This window comes from Lissotriton helveticus, chromosome 7 (genome assembly GCF_964261635.1).
Source record: "Lissotriton helveticus chromosome 7, aLisHel1.1, whole genome shotgun sequence".
Lineage (NCBI taxonomy): Eukaryota > Metazoa > Chordata > Amphibia > Caudata > Salamandridae > Lissotriton > Lissotriton helveticus.
In genome coordinates this window covers 755,873,595-755,886,652 of record NC_136068.1, presented here as the reverse complement: position 1 = coordinate 755,886,652, position 13,058 = coordinate 755,873,595, and the positions used below count along the sequence as shown (strand labels likewise).

Sequence of the window (13,058 nt, the reverse complement as noted above, 5' to 3'; positions counted from 1 at the left end):
CAGCAAGTGGCAGAAGAAGGTTTTAGCATGAGGAGGGTAGTGTGTTGGGGTTGAGTTTTTAAGGTCTCTTTTCCAGATTTTTGGTTTTGTGGACTGAACCGAGTTGAATGTTACTGTTTCCTAGATTAAGAAGGTGATAATATGATGGTCCCACCAGTTGCAAGGTTGTATCTGAATGACATCACTTTTGGAGATTATTAGATCCAATATTGAGCCTTCATTATGATTAGGGCTAGTGCAAATTTGGGTGAGGGCTAGATCTCCAAGGAAGTTTTTGAGACTGTTGACCACTACGTCATTTTTGTCATTCCAGTGGAGTTTGAAATCTCCAAGTAATATTTGGGTATTTTGCCATCCGTTGAAATCATACCCATGAGGTGTTTGGTGAAGATGAGGTTGTCACCTGGTGGATGATAGACGATGTGACGCGAGCAAGCTGGTTTGCCATTGCTGCTAATGTCAAGGCAAATGTATTCGCAAGAGAGGAAAACCGGCGAAATGGATCTATTAACAGTGATGTTGCTACGATGTATACAGACTATACCTTCCCCTATCTTATCGATTCTGTCCAATCTGATGATGTCGTAGTTAGGGGGTACTAGAATGTCAATATATGGGGTGGAGGAATCTGTTAGCCAGGTTTCAGTTAACATTAACAGGTCAATACGGTCATAAACAGGTCAGCACGGAGCTCGTCACAAGCTCCGCACTGTTAAACATACATAATCAGCACGTCGCTCCTCATGGGTTTATTTCAATGTCGACCCAGCAGCACCCTCCGGCCCTGGGCGCCTGCTTTACAATACTATGGCCATACAATCGACACGCCCACAGCCTCCTCCGCTGTACTTTCATAGAAGTGTATTTTTACATTGACCGAATATATTATCGGCTTTCAATCGGCTGATGGATGCAGTGTAAGTAAAACATTAAAAAAAATTCTTACACAGGGTGGTTTAGCTTTAGTATGCCGCACTTGCGCCTTTCTTTTATTGTGCGCTCGGTACGCAAACATTGTTTTTTTTAATTGAAATTGACAACACAGGTGCCGTTCCTTGTAGCCCAAATGTGCCTCCGCATTACTTGGGCCACAGCATTAATTATTTGCTGTAACTCCCGCTGGCTTTCGCTGTTGCTCTTGTCACTGCTTGTTTTCCCCTGCATTGGGCCAACCATCATCCTCCCTTACGCCATCCCCCACTGCTTCCCCCAGCAGCTGCCTTCACCTCTTTCACCTAGTAGCCCAGCCATGGAGGAGGAAAAGGAAGGATCCGCCACTGTGAACATCTCCGTGGCTCTGGTGAGGAAATCAGTCCCCATTATTATAACTGTAGAAGGCTGTAAAACGTGTGTGTTTATTTAATTAGCGCTTGTGTTTGCAGTAAGTATGGCTAAATTTTGTGGATCTGCGGTCCGGGAATTTGCGCGAAATCTCAAAAAAGTCCGCAAAATCGTGGATTTTCCTGCGAAATCGTGGATTTTCCCGCGAAATCGTGGATTTTTTTTCAATTTCCATCTACTCAACTGGAGTACTTTTTACTCACTAATCAGTAAGTGCTACCTCGTTGGGTAAATGTATAGAGCTTTTCCTACACTGCAGCTGCGTAAAGGGTCAGAATATTTTTCTCCACTGACCATGTGTGCCTGTAACTTGCCACCGCGCCAAAATGCGCCGAGGTCCCTTGAGTGAGCTGTCCATCATAGTTGGGATTGGGAAAGGGTGGTAAGACGTTTGATACCCCTAGTGTGTGGTGCGGGGCTTCTATGCATGTGAACATGCCTTTTGTGTATAAAGGGTCAGAGAGCGAGCAGGGCAGCAGGTGAGGAGAAATCAGCCTCCTGGTCACAGGAACAGGGATTGCGCTCAGAAACTCAGGGATGCAAAGACCTCCCTCGGGTATTACAGATAATTTTCTATGGCAGATATGGGGTTAAAGCACACTTGCTCAGCCTCGACCGTGCTCACTAATGCTTTTGCGGTACAAAAGGGGGTGGTAATGGTCGGAGCATCTGAACCAATCAAACACTCACACCCAGTCAAAAGATCTGGGTTCAATCCGTCACCGTTCTTTAGCCCACACTGCCACCCCAGTTCAAACATGGCTATATGCAAATAAGCCTGACCCTGTGCCTCATGGGAACAGTCCAGCCCGAACTGCCAAGCCATGCCTTCCCTGTTTCTGGCATTACAACCGTCTTCAGCCCAGCTTGCGCAGTCAGATGATGGCAGGAGGCTGCTCGAGAATCGGTGCCCTCATAGATGAGGAGTGTCAGAATGAAGTACAATGATGCAAGTACAATTTCTTAAGCGAGCGGTGCATGAGCGGTGCCCTCAACTATATGACTAGGTTTGAAATAGCACTGATAACATGGGGTACTTGCAGCAGATTATGCATCCACCATATGCAGCGATGAGTAGTCCTCACATGAATTGCTTGTCAGAAACGTGATGCCCAAGGGCCTTGAGCCGGGCATAATACTTTGAATTTAAATAACGCAGCCATAGAGAGCTCAATCTGGTATCAAAGTGCAAGTTGACGTAAACCCAAATAAATAAAGGAAACACCTGGCACTTGACACATTCCAGTAAAGGCAAAAGCTTGTAAACACCACTCCTTGTTATAATTTAGTCTTGCAATGAAACGCAATGACGCCTATGTGTTTGGTTGACAAAACAACATTTTGTTATATTTTGCTTTTCAGCACGATTTAGAATGGTTCCATGAGATGGGAAAAAGGTGGAGGGCCCGTTGGGAGGAAGATAATCAATCTGTTTATGGATGGTATCATCAAGCCCATCATGGGAGGTAAGGAAACTGATGCTATATTTTTTTACATTGTAGTGAAGGGCTATGTAAGTTGTCTACATTGTGGGTGGAGTCTACATGCACATCAGTATGAATTTGAGACATATAGCTGTGTAATCAATATTAAAGATTGCTTTGAAGGTTGAGCGCTCATTTGAAGACAATGAAATTGCTCATTGATAATAACGGCTGGTGTAAGCCTTCTGTTCCCAATGTTTGACTTTCTGTTTCCCTCTCTTTAATTTGAAACTTTAAACCGTCGTTGGATGGAATGTAATACTAGCCTTTTACCGCCCACCTGCTTCTGGTGATACCGGTTGTTGAAGGACCTCTCCTTTGCCTTGTAATAGGCCCTGACCTGTGGCTTAGGATATATATCTTCTTGAGTTCCTTATCAAACAGTGTCTTTTAGACAACAGTGGTCCTTTGGAGTGAAGAAGTTAGGGAACAATAAAATATAGACAGAATCGTAGCTATATTTGTTTTGACATATCCAGCCTAGACAGAGGTCTGATATTTACTTATGAATCAATTGTGAAAGTATTATACAATAATACACAAGGTAGGGCACAAGCCTGTGCCCTACTAATCACACAGATACATACATACAAGGGGAGAAAACAGGGGGGGTCTTTTTTAGGCAAAAGCAATGGGTTAGTTGCACTTATAGTTTTGGTAATGTTAGAGTACAACAAAAATAAACCACAACACCTTTACACATTTAGTAAACACAATTTAGCTTGTATAAGGTGTTTCAAGGGTGTCGACGGCGTTTCGATCCGCTATCAGCAATATGCAGATCATCATCAGGACATAATATATATATGCCTAAGGGTAGCCTCACTTCTCTATGGAAGGAAGGACATCAAGGACCAATTGGTCCGGGCTGCACTGCCACTGATAAGGAACAACAACCCGACCCTGCACGACCTCTGGTCCTTAGCACCACTGAAGGGCCACTCTAAATGCGGTAACTGTGTGGTGTGCGAATTTACTATTGAATGTAAGGAATTTGTATTCAATGACATCAGGAATGAACTTAAAATGTTTACTAACTGTAACACGTGCAATGTAGTATGTGCCATCTTTTGTCCTTGCAATAAAATATATGTAGGTCAAACCACCCAGAAAATCTGCCTTCGCATCTCCCAACACAGATGCAGGATATGATGCAAAACAGCAAATGCTCCATTGGTTGAGCATTTCCTACAAAAGGGACACTCTGAAAATGACATCCGCTGGACTATAATCAATGCCGTAAACGTACCCCCCAGAGGTGATGACATCACAAGAATCTCAAACAAAGAGGAGCTTAAATGGATTCTAAAGACAGAAAGCCTAAATACAGGACTTAACCTCCTTGAGGATTGGACCTCCTTGATATAATGCGGAACAATCCTCAACATACATCTATATGTAATCTCAAACACCTTGACTTTCTGAGTTCTATGAATTGTTCTTAAATTTTAAATTTTAATTCAAAATTTGATTCTGCACGTCGCCTTAATCTTTATTGTTGTCACTACCTTGGCTAACCTTGCCCCTCTCCAAGATAGCCACCGAAATATCACCCCATCACAAGCACTTCACATGTCCATACTAATCCATGAAAGGGGCGCAGAGATGATAATATCATGTGAACGTGACAAGCCACCCCCGTGCCTCTTGAGCTGTTCTCATACACCTGACTCAAATATATACTTTCATTTAAAAAAAATCTTCCCTGAATATTGAACAACAAAGACTAAAAGTCATGCTTTTGCTTCCAACGTTGCACATTTTTTTAAATGCACACTAAAATGCAGCCTTTATTTAGTATTCTGGAGTCTGTGTGTGTGGTCTATATAGGGTGTAAATCTCTGCAGTGTGCATGTGTGCATGCGTGCGCGCAGTCGGATGTGAAGCAGCCTACACACAGTAGAGAGGCGCGTCAGGGTACAGTAAAGCACTGGCACTCGTGAGCTCAGATGATTGCAGGAGGCTGGTCGAGAATCGGTGCCCTCATAGATGAGGAGTGTCAGAATGAAGTACAATGATGCATGTGCACTAGCAAGTACAATTTCTTAAGCGAGCGGTTCATGAGCGGTGCCCTCAAACTATATGACTAGGTTTTAAATAGCACTGATAACATGGGGTACTTGCAGCAGATTATGCATCCACCATATGCAGCGATGAGTAGTCCTCACATGAATTGCTTGTCAGAAACGTGATGCCCGAGGGCCTTGAGCCGGGCAAAATACTTTGAATTTAAATAACACAGCCATAGAGAGCTCAATCTGGTATCAAAGTGCAAGTTGACTTAAACCCAAATAAATAAAAAAACACCTGGCACTTGACACATTCCAGTAAAGGCAGAAGCTTGTAGAGTAAACAACACTCCTTGTTATAATTTAGTCTTGCAGTGAAACGCAATGACGCCTATGTGTCACAAGAACCTTAAACAAAGAGGAGCTTAAATGGATTCTAAAGACAGAAAGCCTAAATACAGGACTTAACCTCCTTGAGGATTGGACCTCATTGATATAATGCGGAACAATACTCAACGTACATCTATATGTAATCTCAAACACCTTGACTTTCTGAGTTCTATGAATTGTTCTTAAATTTTAAATTTTAATTCAAAATTTGATTCTGCACGTCGCCTTAATCTTTATTGTTGTCACTACCTAGGCTAACCTTGCCCCTCTCCAAGATAGCCACCGAAATATCACCCCATCACAAGCACTTCACATGTCCATACTAATCCATGAAAGGGGCGCAGAGATGATGATATCATGTGAACGTGACAAGCCACCCCCGTGCCTCTTGAGCTGTTCTCATACACCTGACTCAAATATATACTTTCATTTAAAAAAAATCTTCCCTGAATCTTGAACAACAAAGACTAAAAGTCATGCTTTTGCGTCCAACGTTGCACATTTTTTTAAATGCACACAAAAATGCAGCCTTTATTTAGTATTCTGGAGTCTGTGTGTGTGGTCTATATAGGGTGTAAATCTCTGCAGTGTGCATGTGTGCATGCGCGCGCGCAGTCGGATGTGAAGCAGCCTACACACAGTAGAGAGGCGCGTCAGGGTACAGTAAAGCACTGGCACTCGTGAGCTCAGATGATGGCAGGAGGCTGGTCGAGAATCGGTGCCCTCATAGATGAGGAGTGTCAGAATGAAGTACAATGATGCATGTGCACTAGCAAGTACAATTTCTTAAGCGAGCGGTGCATGAGCGGTGCCCTCAACTATATAACTAGGTTCAAAATAGCATTGATAGCATGGGGTACTTGCAGCAGATTATGCATCCACCATATGCAGCGATGAGTAGTCCTCACATGAATTGCTTGTCAGAAACGTGATGCCCGAGGGCCTTGAGCCGGGCAAAATACTTTGAATTTAAATAACAAAGCCATAGAGAGCTCAATCTCGTATCAAAGTGCAAGTTGACTTAAACCCAAATAAATAAAGAAAACACCTGGTACTTGACATTCCAGTAAAGGCAAAAGCTTGTAGAGTAAACACCACTCCTTGTTATAATTTAGTCTTGCAGTGAAACGCAATGACGCCTATGTGTTTGGTTGACAAAACAACATTTTGTTATATTTTGCTTTTCAGAATAATTTACAATATTTTCGCCATATGTGAATGAGGTGGAGGGATATACTTGAGGCAGCAAACCACGGCCTCTTTGCAAGGTTCCTCCCAGACTCATCATGGGAGGTAAGGAAACTGATGCTATTTTTTTTACATTGTAGTGAAGGGCTATGTAAGTTGTCTACATTGTGGGTGGAGTCTACATGCACATCAGTATGAATTTGAGACATATAGCTGTGTAATCAATATTAAAGATTGCTTTGAATGTTGAGCGCTCATTTGAAGACAATGAATTTGCTCATGGATAATAACGGCTGGTGTAAGCCTTCTGTTCCCAATGTTTGACTTTGTTTCCCTCTTTTTAATTTGAAACATTAAACCGTCATTGGATGGAATGTAATACTAGCCTTTTACCGCCCACCTGCTTCTGGTGATACCGGTTGTTGAAGGACCTCTCCCTTGCCTTGTAATAGGCCCTCACCTGTGGCTTAGGATATATATCTTCTTGAGTTCCTTATCAAACAGTGTCTTTTAGACAACAGTGGTCCTTTGGAGTGAAGAAGTTAGGGAACAATAAAATATAGACAGAATCGTAGCTATATTTGTTTTGACATATCCAGCCTAGACAGAGGTCTGATATTTACTTATGAATCAATTGTGAAAGTATTATACAATAATACACAAGGTAGGGCACAAGCCTGTGCCCTACTAATCACACAGATACATACATACAAGGGGAGAAAACAGGGGGGGTCTTTTTTAGGCAAAAGCAATGGGTTAGTTGCACTTATAGTTTTGGTAATGTCAGAGTACAACAAAAATAAACCACAACACCTTTACACATTTAGTAAACACAATTTAGCTTGTATAAGGTGTTTCAAGGGTGTCGACGGCGTTTCGATCCGCTATCAGCAATATGCAGATCATCATCAGGACATAATATATATATGCCTAAGGGTAGCCTCACTTCTCTATGGAAGGAAGGACATCAAGGACCAATTGGTCCGGGCTGCACTGCCACTGATAAGGAACAACAACCCGACACTGCACGACCTCTGGTCCTTAGCACCACTGAAGGGCCACTCTAAATGCGGTAACTGTGTGGTCTGCGAATTTACTATTGAATGTAAGGAATTTGTTTTCAATGACATCAGGAATGAACTTAAAATGTTTACTAACTGTTACACGTGCAATGTAGTATGTGCCATCTTTTGTCCTTGCAATAAAATATATGTAGGTCAAACCACCCAGAAAATCTGCCTTGGCATCTCCCAACACAGATGCAGGATATGATGCAAAACAGCAAATGCTCCATTGGTTGAGCATTTCCTACAAAAGGGACACTCTGAAAATGACATCCGCTGGACTATAATCAATGCCGTAAACGTACCCCCCAGAGGTGATGACATCACAAGAATCTTAAACAAAGAGGAGCTTAAATGGATTCTAAAGACAGAAAGCCTAAATACAGGACTCAACCTCCTTGAGGATTGGACCTCCTTGATATAATGCGGAACAATACTCAACGTACATCTATATGTAATCTCAAACACCTTGACTTTCTGAGTTCTATGAATTGTTCTTAAATTTTAATTCAAAATTTGATTCTTCACGTCGCCTTAATCTTTATTGTTGTCACTACCTTGGCTAACCTTGCCCCTCTCCAAGATAGCCACCGAAATATCACCCCATCACAAGCACTTCACATGTCCATACTAATCCATGAAAGGGGCGCAGAGATGATAATATCATGTGAACGTGACAAGCCACCCCCGTGCCTCTTGAGCTGTTCTCATACACCTGACTCAAATATATACTTTCATTTAAAAAAAATCTTCCCTGAATCTTGAACAACAAAGACTAAAAGTCATGCTTTTGCGTCCAACGTTGCACATTTTTTTAAATGCACATTAAAATGCAGCCTTTATTTAGTATTAAGGAGTCTGTGTGCATGGTTTATATAGGGTGTAAATCTCTGCAGTGTGCATGTGTGCATGCGCGCACGCAGCCGGATGTGAAGCAGCCTACACACAGTAGAGATGTGCGTCAGGGTACAGTAAATCACTGCACTTGTGAGCTCAGATGATGGCAGGCGGCTGGTTGAGAATCGGTGCCCTCATAGATGAGAGGAGTGTCAGAATGAAGTACAATGATGCATGTGCACTTGCAAGTACAATTTCTTAAGCGAGCGGTGCATGAGCGGTGCCCTCAACTATATGAATAGGTTTGAAATAGCACTGATAGCATGGGGGTACTTGCAGCAGATTATGCATCCGCCATATGCAGCGATGAGTAGTCCTCACATGAATTGCTTGTCATAAAAGTGATGCCCGAGGGCCTTGAGCCCGGCAAAATACTTTGAATTTAAATAACACAGCCATAGAGAGCTCAATCTCATATCAAAGTGCAAGTTGACTTAAACCCAAATAAATAAAAAAACACCTGGCACTTGACACATTCCAGTAAAGGCAGAAGCTTGTAGAGTAAACAACACTCCTTGTTATAATTTAGTCTTGCAGTGAAACGCAATGACGCCTATGTGTCACAAGAATCTTAAACAAAGAGGAGCTTAAATGGATTCTAAAGACAGAAAGCCTAAATACAGGACTTAACCTCCTTGAGGATTGGACCTCATTGATATAATGCGGAACAATACTCAACGTACATCTATATGTAATCTCAAACACCTTGACTTTCTGAGTTCTATGAATTGTTCTTAAATTTTAAATTTTAATTCAAAATTTGATTCTGCACGTCGCCTTAATCTTTATTGTTGTCACTACCTTGGCTAACCTTGCCCCTCTCCAAGATAGCCACCGAAATATCACCCCATCACAAGCACTTCACATGTCCATACTAATCCATTAAAGGGGCGCAGAGATGATAATATCATGTTAACGTGACAAGCCACCCCCGTGCCTCTTGAGCTGTTCTCATACACCTGACTCAAATATATACTTTCATTTAAAAAAAATCTTCCCTGAATCTTGAACAACAAAGACTAAAAGTCATGCTTTTGCGTCCAACGTTGCACATTTTTTTAAATGCACATTAAAATGCAGCCTTTATTTAGTATTATGGAGTCTGTGTGCATGGTTTATATAGGGTGTAAATCTCTGCAGTGTGCATGTGTGCATGCGCGCACGCAGCCGGATGTGAAGCAGCCTACACACAGTAGAGAGGTGCGTCAGGGTACAGTAAAGCACTGGCACTTGTGAGCTCAGATGATGGCAGGCGGCTGGTCGAGAATCGGTGCCCTCATAGATGAGAGGAGTGTCAGAATGAAGTACAATGATGCATGTGCACTTGCAAGTACAATTTCTTAAGCGAGCGGTGCATGAGCGGTGCCCTCAACTATATGAATAGGTTTGAAATAGCACTGATAGCATGGGGTACTTGCAGCAGATTATGCATCCGCCATATGCAGCGATGAGTAGTCCTCACATGAATTGCTTGTCATAAAAGTGATGCCCGAGGGCCTTGAGCCGGGCAAAATACTTTGAATTTAAATAACACAGCCATAGAGAGCTCAATCTCGTATCAAAGTGCAAGTTGACTTAAACCCAAATAAATAAAAAACACCTGGCACTTGACACATTCCAGTAAAGGCAAAAGCTTGTAGAGTAAACAACACTCCTTGTTATAATTTAGTCTTGCAGTGAAACGCAATGACGCCTATGTGTCACAAGAATCTTAAACGAAGAGGAGCTTAAATGGATTCTAAAGACAGAAAGCCTAAATACAGGACTTAACCTCCTTGAGGATTGGACCTCATTGATGTAATGCGGAACAATACTCAACGTACATCTATATGTAATCTCAAACACCTTGACTTTCTGAGTTCTATGAATTGTTCTTAAATTTTAAATTTTAATTCAAAATTTGATTCTGCACATCGCCTTAATCTTTATTGTTGTCACTACCTTGGCTAACCTTGCCCCTCTCCAAGATAGCCACCGAAATATCACCCCATCACAAGCACTTCACATGTCCATACTAATCCATGAAAGGGGGGCAGAGATGATGATATTATATCAACGTGACAAGCCACCCCCGTGCCTCTTGAGCTGTTCTCATACACCTGACTCAAATATATACTTTCTTTAAAAAAAAATCTTACCTGAATCTTGAACAACAAAGACTAAAAGTCATGCTTTTGCGTCCAACGTTGCACACTTTTTTTAAATGCACACTAAAATGCAGCCTTTATTTAATATTCTGGAGTCTGTGTGTGTGGTCTATATAGGGTGTAAATCTCAGCAGTGTGCATGCGCGCGCGCAGTCAGATGTGAAGCAGCCTACACACAGTAGAGAGGCGCGTCAGGGTACAGTAAAGCACTGGCACTCGTGAGCTCAGATGATGGCAGGAGGCTGGTCGAGAATCGGTGCCCTCATAGATGAGGAGTGTCAGAATGAAGTACAATGATGCATGTGCACTAGCAAGTACAATTTCTTAAGCGAGCGGTGCATGAGCGCTGCCCTCAACTATATGACTAGGTTTGAAATAGCACTGATAACACGGGGTACTTGCAGCAGATTATGCATCCACCATATGCAGCGATGAGTAGTCCTCACATGAATTGCTTGTCAGAAATCAGAAACGTGATGCCCTAGGGTCTTGAGCCGGGCAAAATACTTTGAATTTAAATAACACATCCATAGAGAGCTCAATCTGGTATCAAAGTGCAAGTTGACGTAAACCCAAATAAATAAAGGAAACACCTGGCACTTGACACATTCCAGTAAAGGCAAAAGCTTGTAAACACCACTCCTTGTTATAATTTAGTCTTGCAATGAAACGCAATGACGCCTATGTGTTTGGTTGACAAAACAACATTTTGTTATATTTTGCTTTTCAGCATGATTTGGAATGGTTCCACATGATGGGAAAAAGGTGGAGGGCCCATTGGGAGGAGGACAATCACTCTGTATACGGATGGTATCATGAGGGCCCTTCATGGGAGGTAAGAAAACTGATGCTATATTTTTTTACATTGTAGTGAAGGGCTATGTAAGTTGTCTACATTGTGGGTGGAGTCTACATGCACATCAGTATGAATTTGAGACATATAGCTGTGTAATCAATATTAAAGATTGCTTTGAATGTTGAGCGCTCATTTGAAGACAATGAAATTGCTCATGGATAATAACGGCTGGTGTAAGCCTTCTGTTCCCAATGTTTGACTTTCTGTTTCCCTCTCTTTAATTTGAAACTTTAAACCGTCGTTGGATGGAATGTAATACTAGCCTTTTACCGCCCACCTGCTTCTGGTGATACCGGTTGTTGAAGGACCTCTCCCTTGCCTTGTAATAGGCCCTCACCTGTGGCTTAGGATATATATATCTTCTTGAGTTCCTTATCAAACAGTGTCTTTTAGACAACAGTGGTCCTTTGGAGTGAAGAAGTTAGGGAACAATAAAATATAGACAGAATCATAGCTATATTTGTTTTGACATATCCAGCCTAGACAGAGGTCTGATATTTACTTATGAGTCAATTGTGAAAGTATTATACAATAATACACAAGGTAGGGCACAAGCCTGTGCCATACTAATCACACATATACATACATACAAGGGGAGAAAACAGGGGGGGGCTTTTTTAGGCAAAAGCAATGGGTTAGTTGCACTTATAGTTTTGGTAATGTCAGAGTACAACAAAAATAAACCACAACACCTTTACACATTTAGTAAACACAATTTAGCTTGTATAAGGTGTTTCAAGGGTGTCGACGGCGTTTCGATCCGCTATCAGCAATATGCAGATCATCATCAGGACATAATATATATATGCCTAAGGGTAGCCTCACTTCTCTATGGAAGGAAGGACATCAAGGACCAATTGGTCCGGGCTGCACTGCCACTGATAAGGAACAACAACCCGACACTGCACGACCTCTGGTCCTTAGCACCTCTGAAGGGCCACTCTAAATGCGGTAACTGTGTGGTCTGCGAATTTACTATTGAATGTAAGGAATTTGTTTTCAATGACATCAGGAATGAACTTAAAATGTTTACTAACTGTAACACGTGCAATGTAGTATGTGCCATCTTTTGTCCTTGCAATAAAATATATGTAGGTCAAACCACCCAGAAAATCTGCCTTCGCATCTCCCAACACAGATGCAGGATATGATGCAAAACAGCAAATGCTCCATTGGTTGAGCATTTCCTACAAAAGGGACACTCTGAAAATGACATCCGCTGGACTATAATCAATGCCATAAACCTACCCCCCAGAGGTGATGACATCACAAGAATCTTAAACAAAGAGGGGCTTAAATGGATTCTAAAGACAGAAAGCCTAAATACAGGACTTAACCTCCTTGAGGATTGGACCTCATTGATATAATGCGGAACAATACTCAACGTACATCTATATGTAATCTCAAACACCTTGACTTTCTGAGTTCTATGAATTGTTCTTAAATTTTAATTCAAAATTTGATTCTGCACGTCGCCTTAATCTTTATTGTTGTCACTACGTTGGCTAACCTTGCCCCTCTCCAAGATAGCCACCGAAATATCACCCCATCACAAGCACTTCACATGCCCATACTAATCCATGAAAGGGGCGCAGAGATGATGATATCATGTGAACGTGACAAGCCACCCCCGTGCCTCTTGAGCTGTTCTCATACACCTGACTCAAATATATACTTTCATT

At 42.0% G+C, this 13,058-nt stretch overlaps 2 long non-coding RNA genes across 2 annotated transcripts in view; one reads left to right on the top strand and one right to left on the bottom strand.

Moving 5' to 3' along the window:
• The window catches only part of LOC144767022 (uncharacterized), a 146,409-nt gene that overhangs the window by 86,119 nt on the left and 47,232 nt on the right, over positions 1–13,058 (bottom strand). The gene's annotated exons all lie outside the window — the stretch shown is intronic.
• On the top strand, positions 2,717–11,328 carry LOC144767021 (uncharacterized). Its single transcript, XR_013598028.1, has 3 exons — positions 2,717–2,807; positions 6,413–6,517; positions 11,251–11,328. It is a non-coding gene; the product is annotated as an uncharacterized LOC144767021 (long non-coding RNA).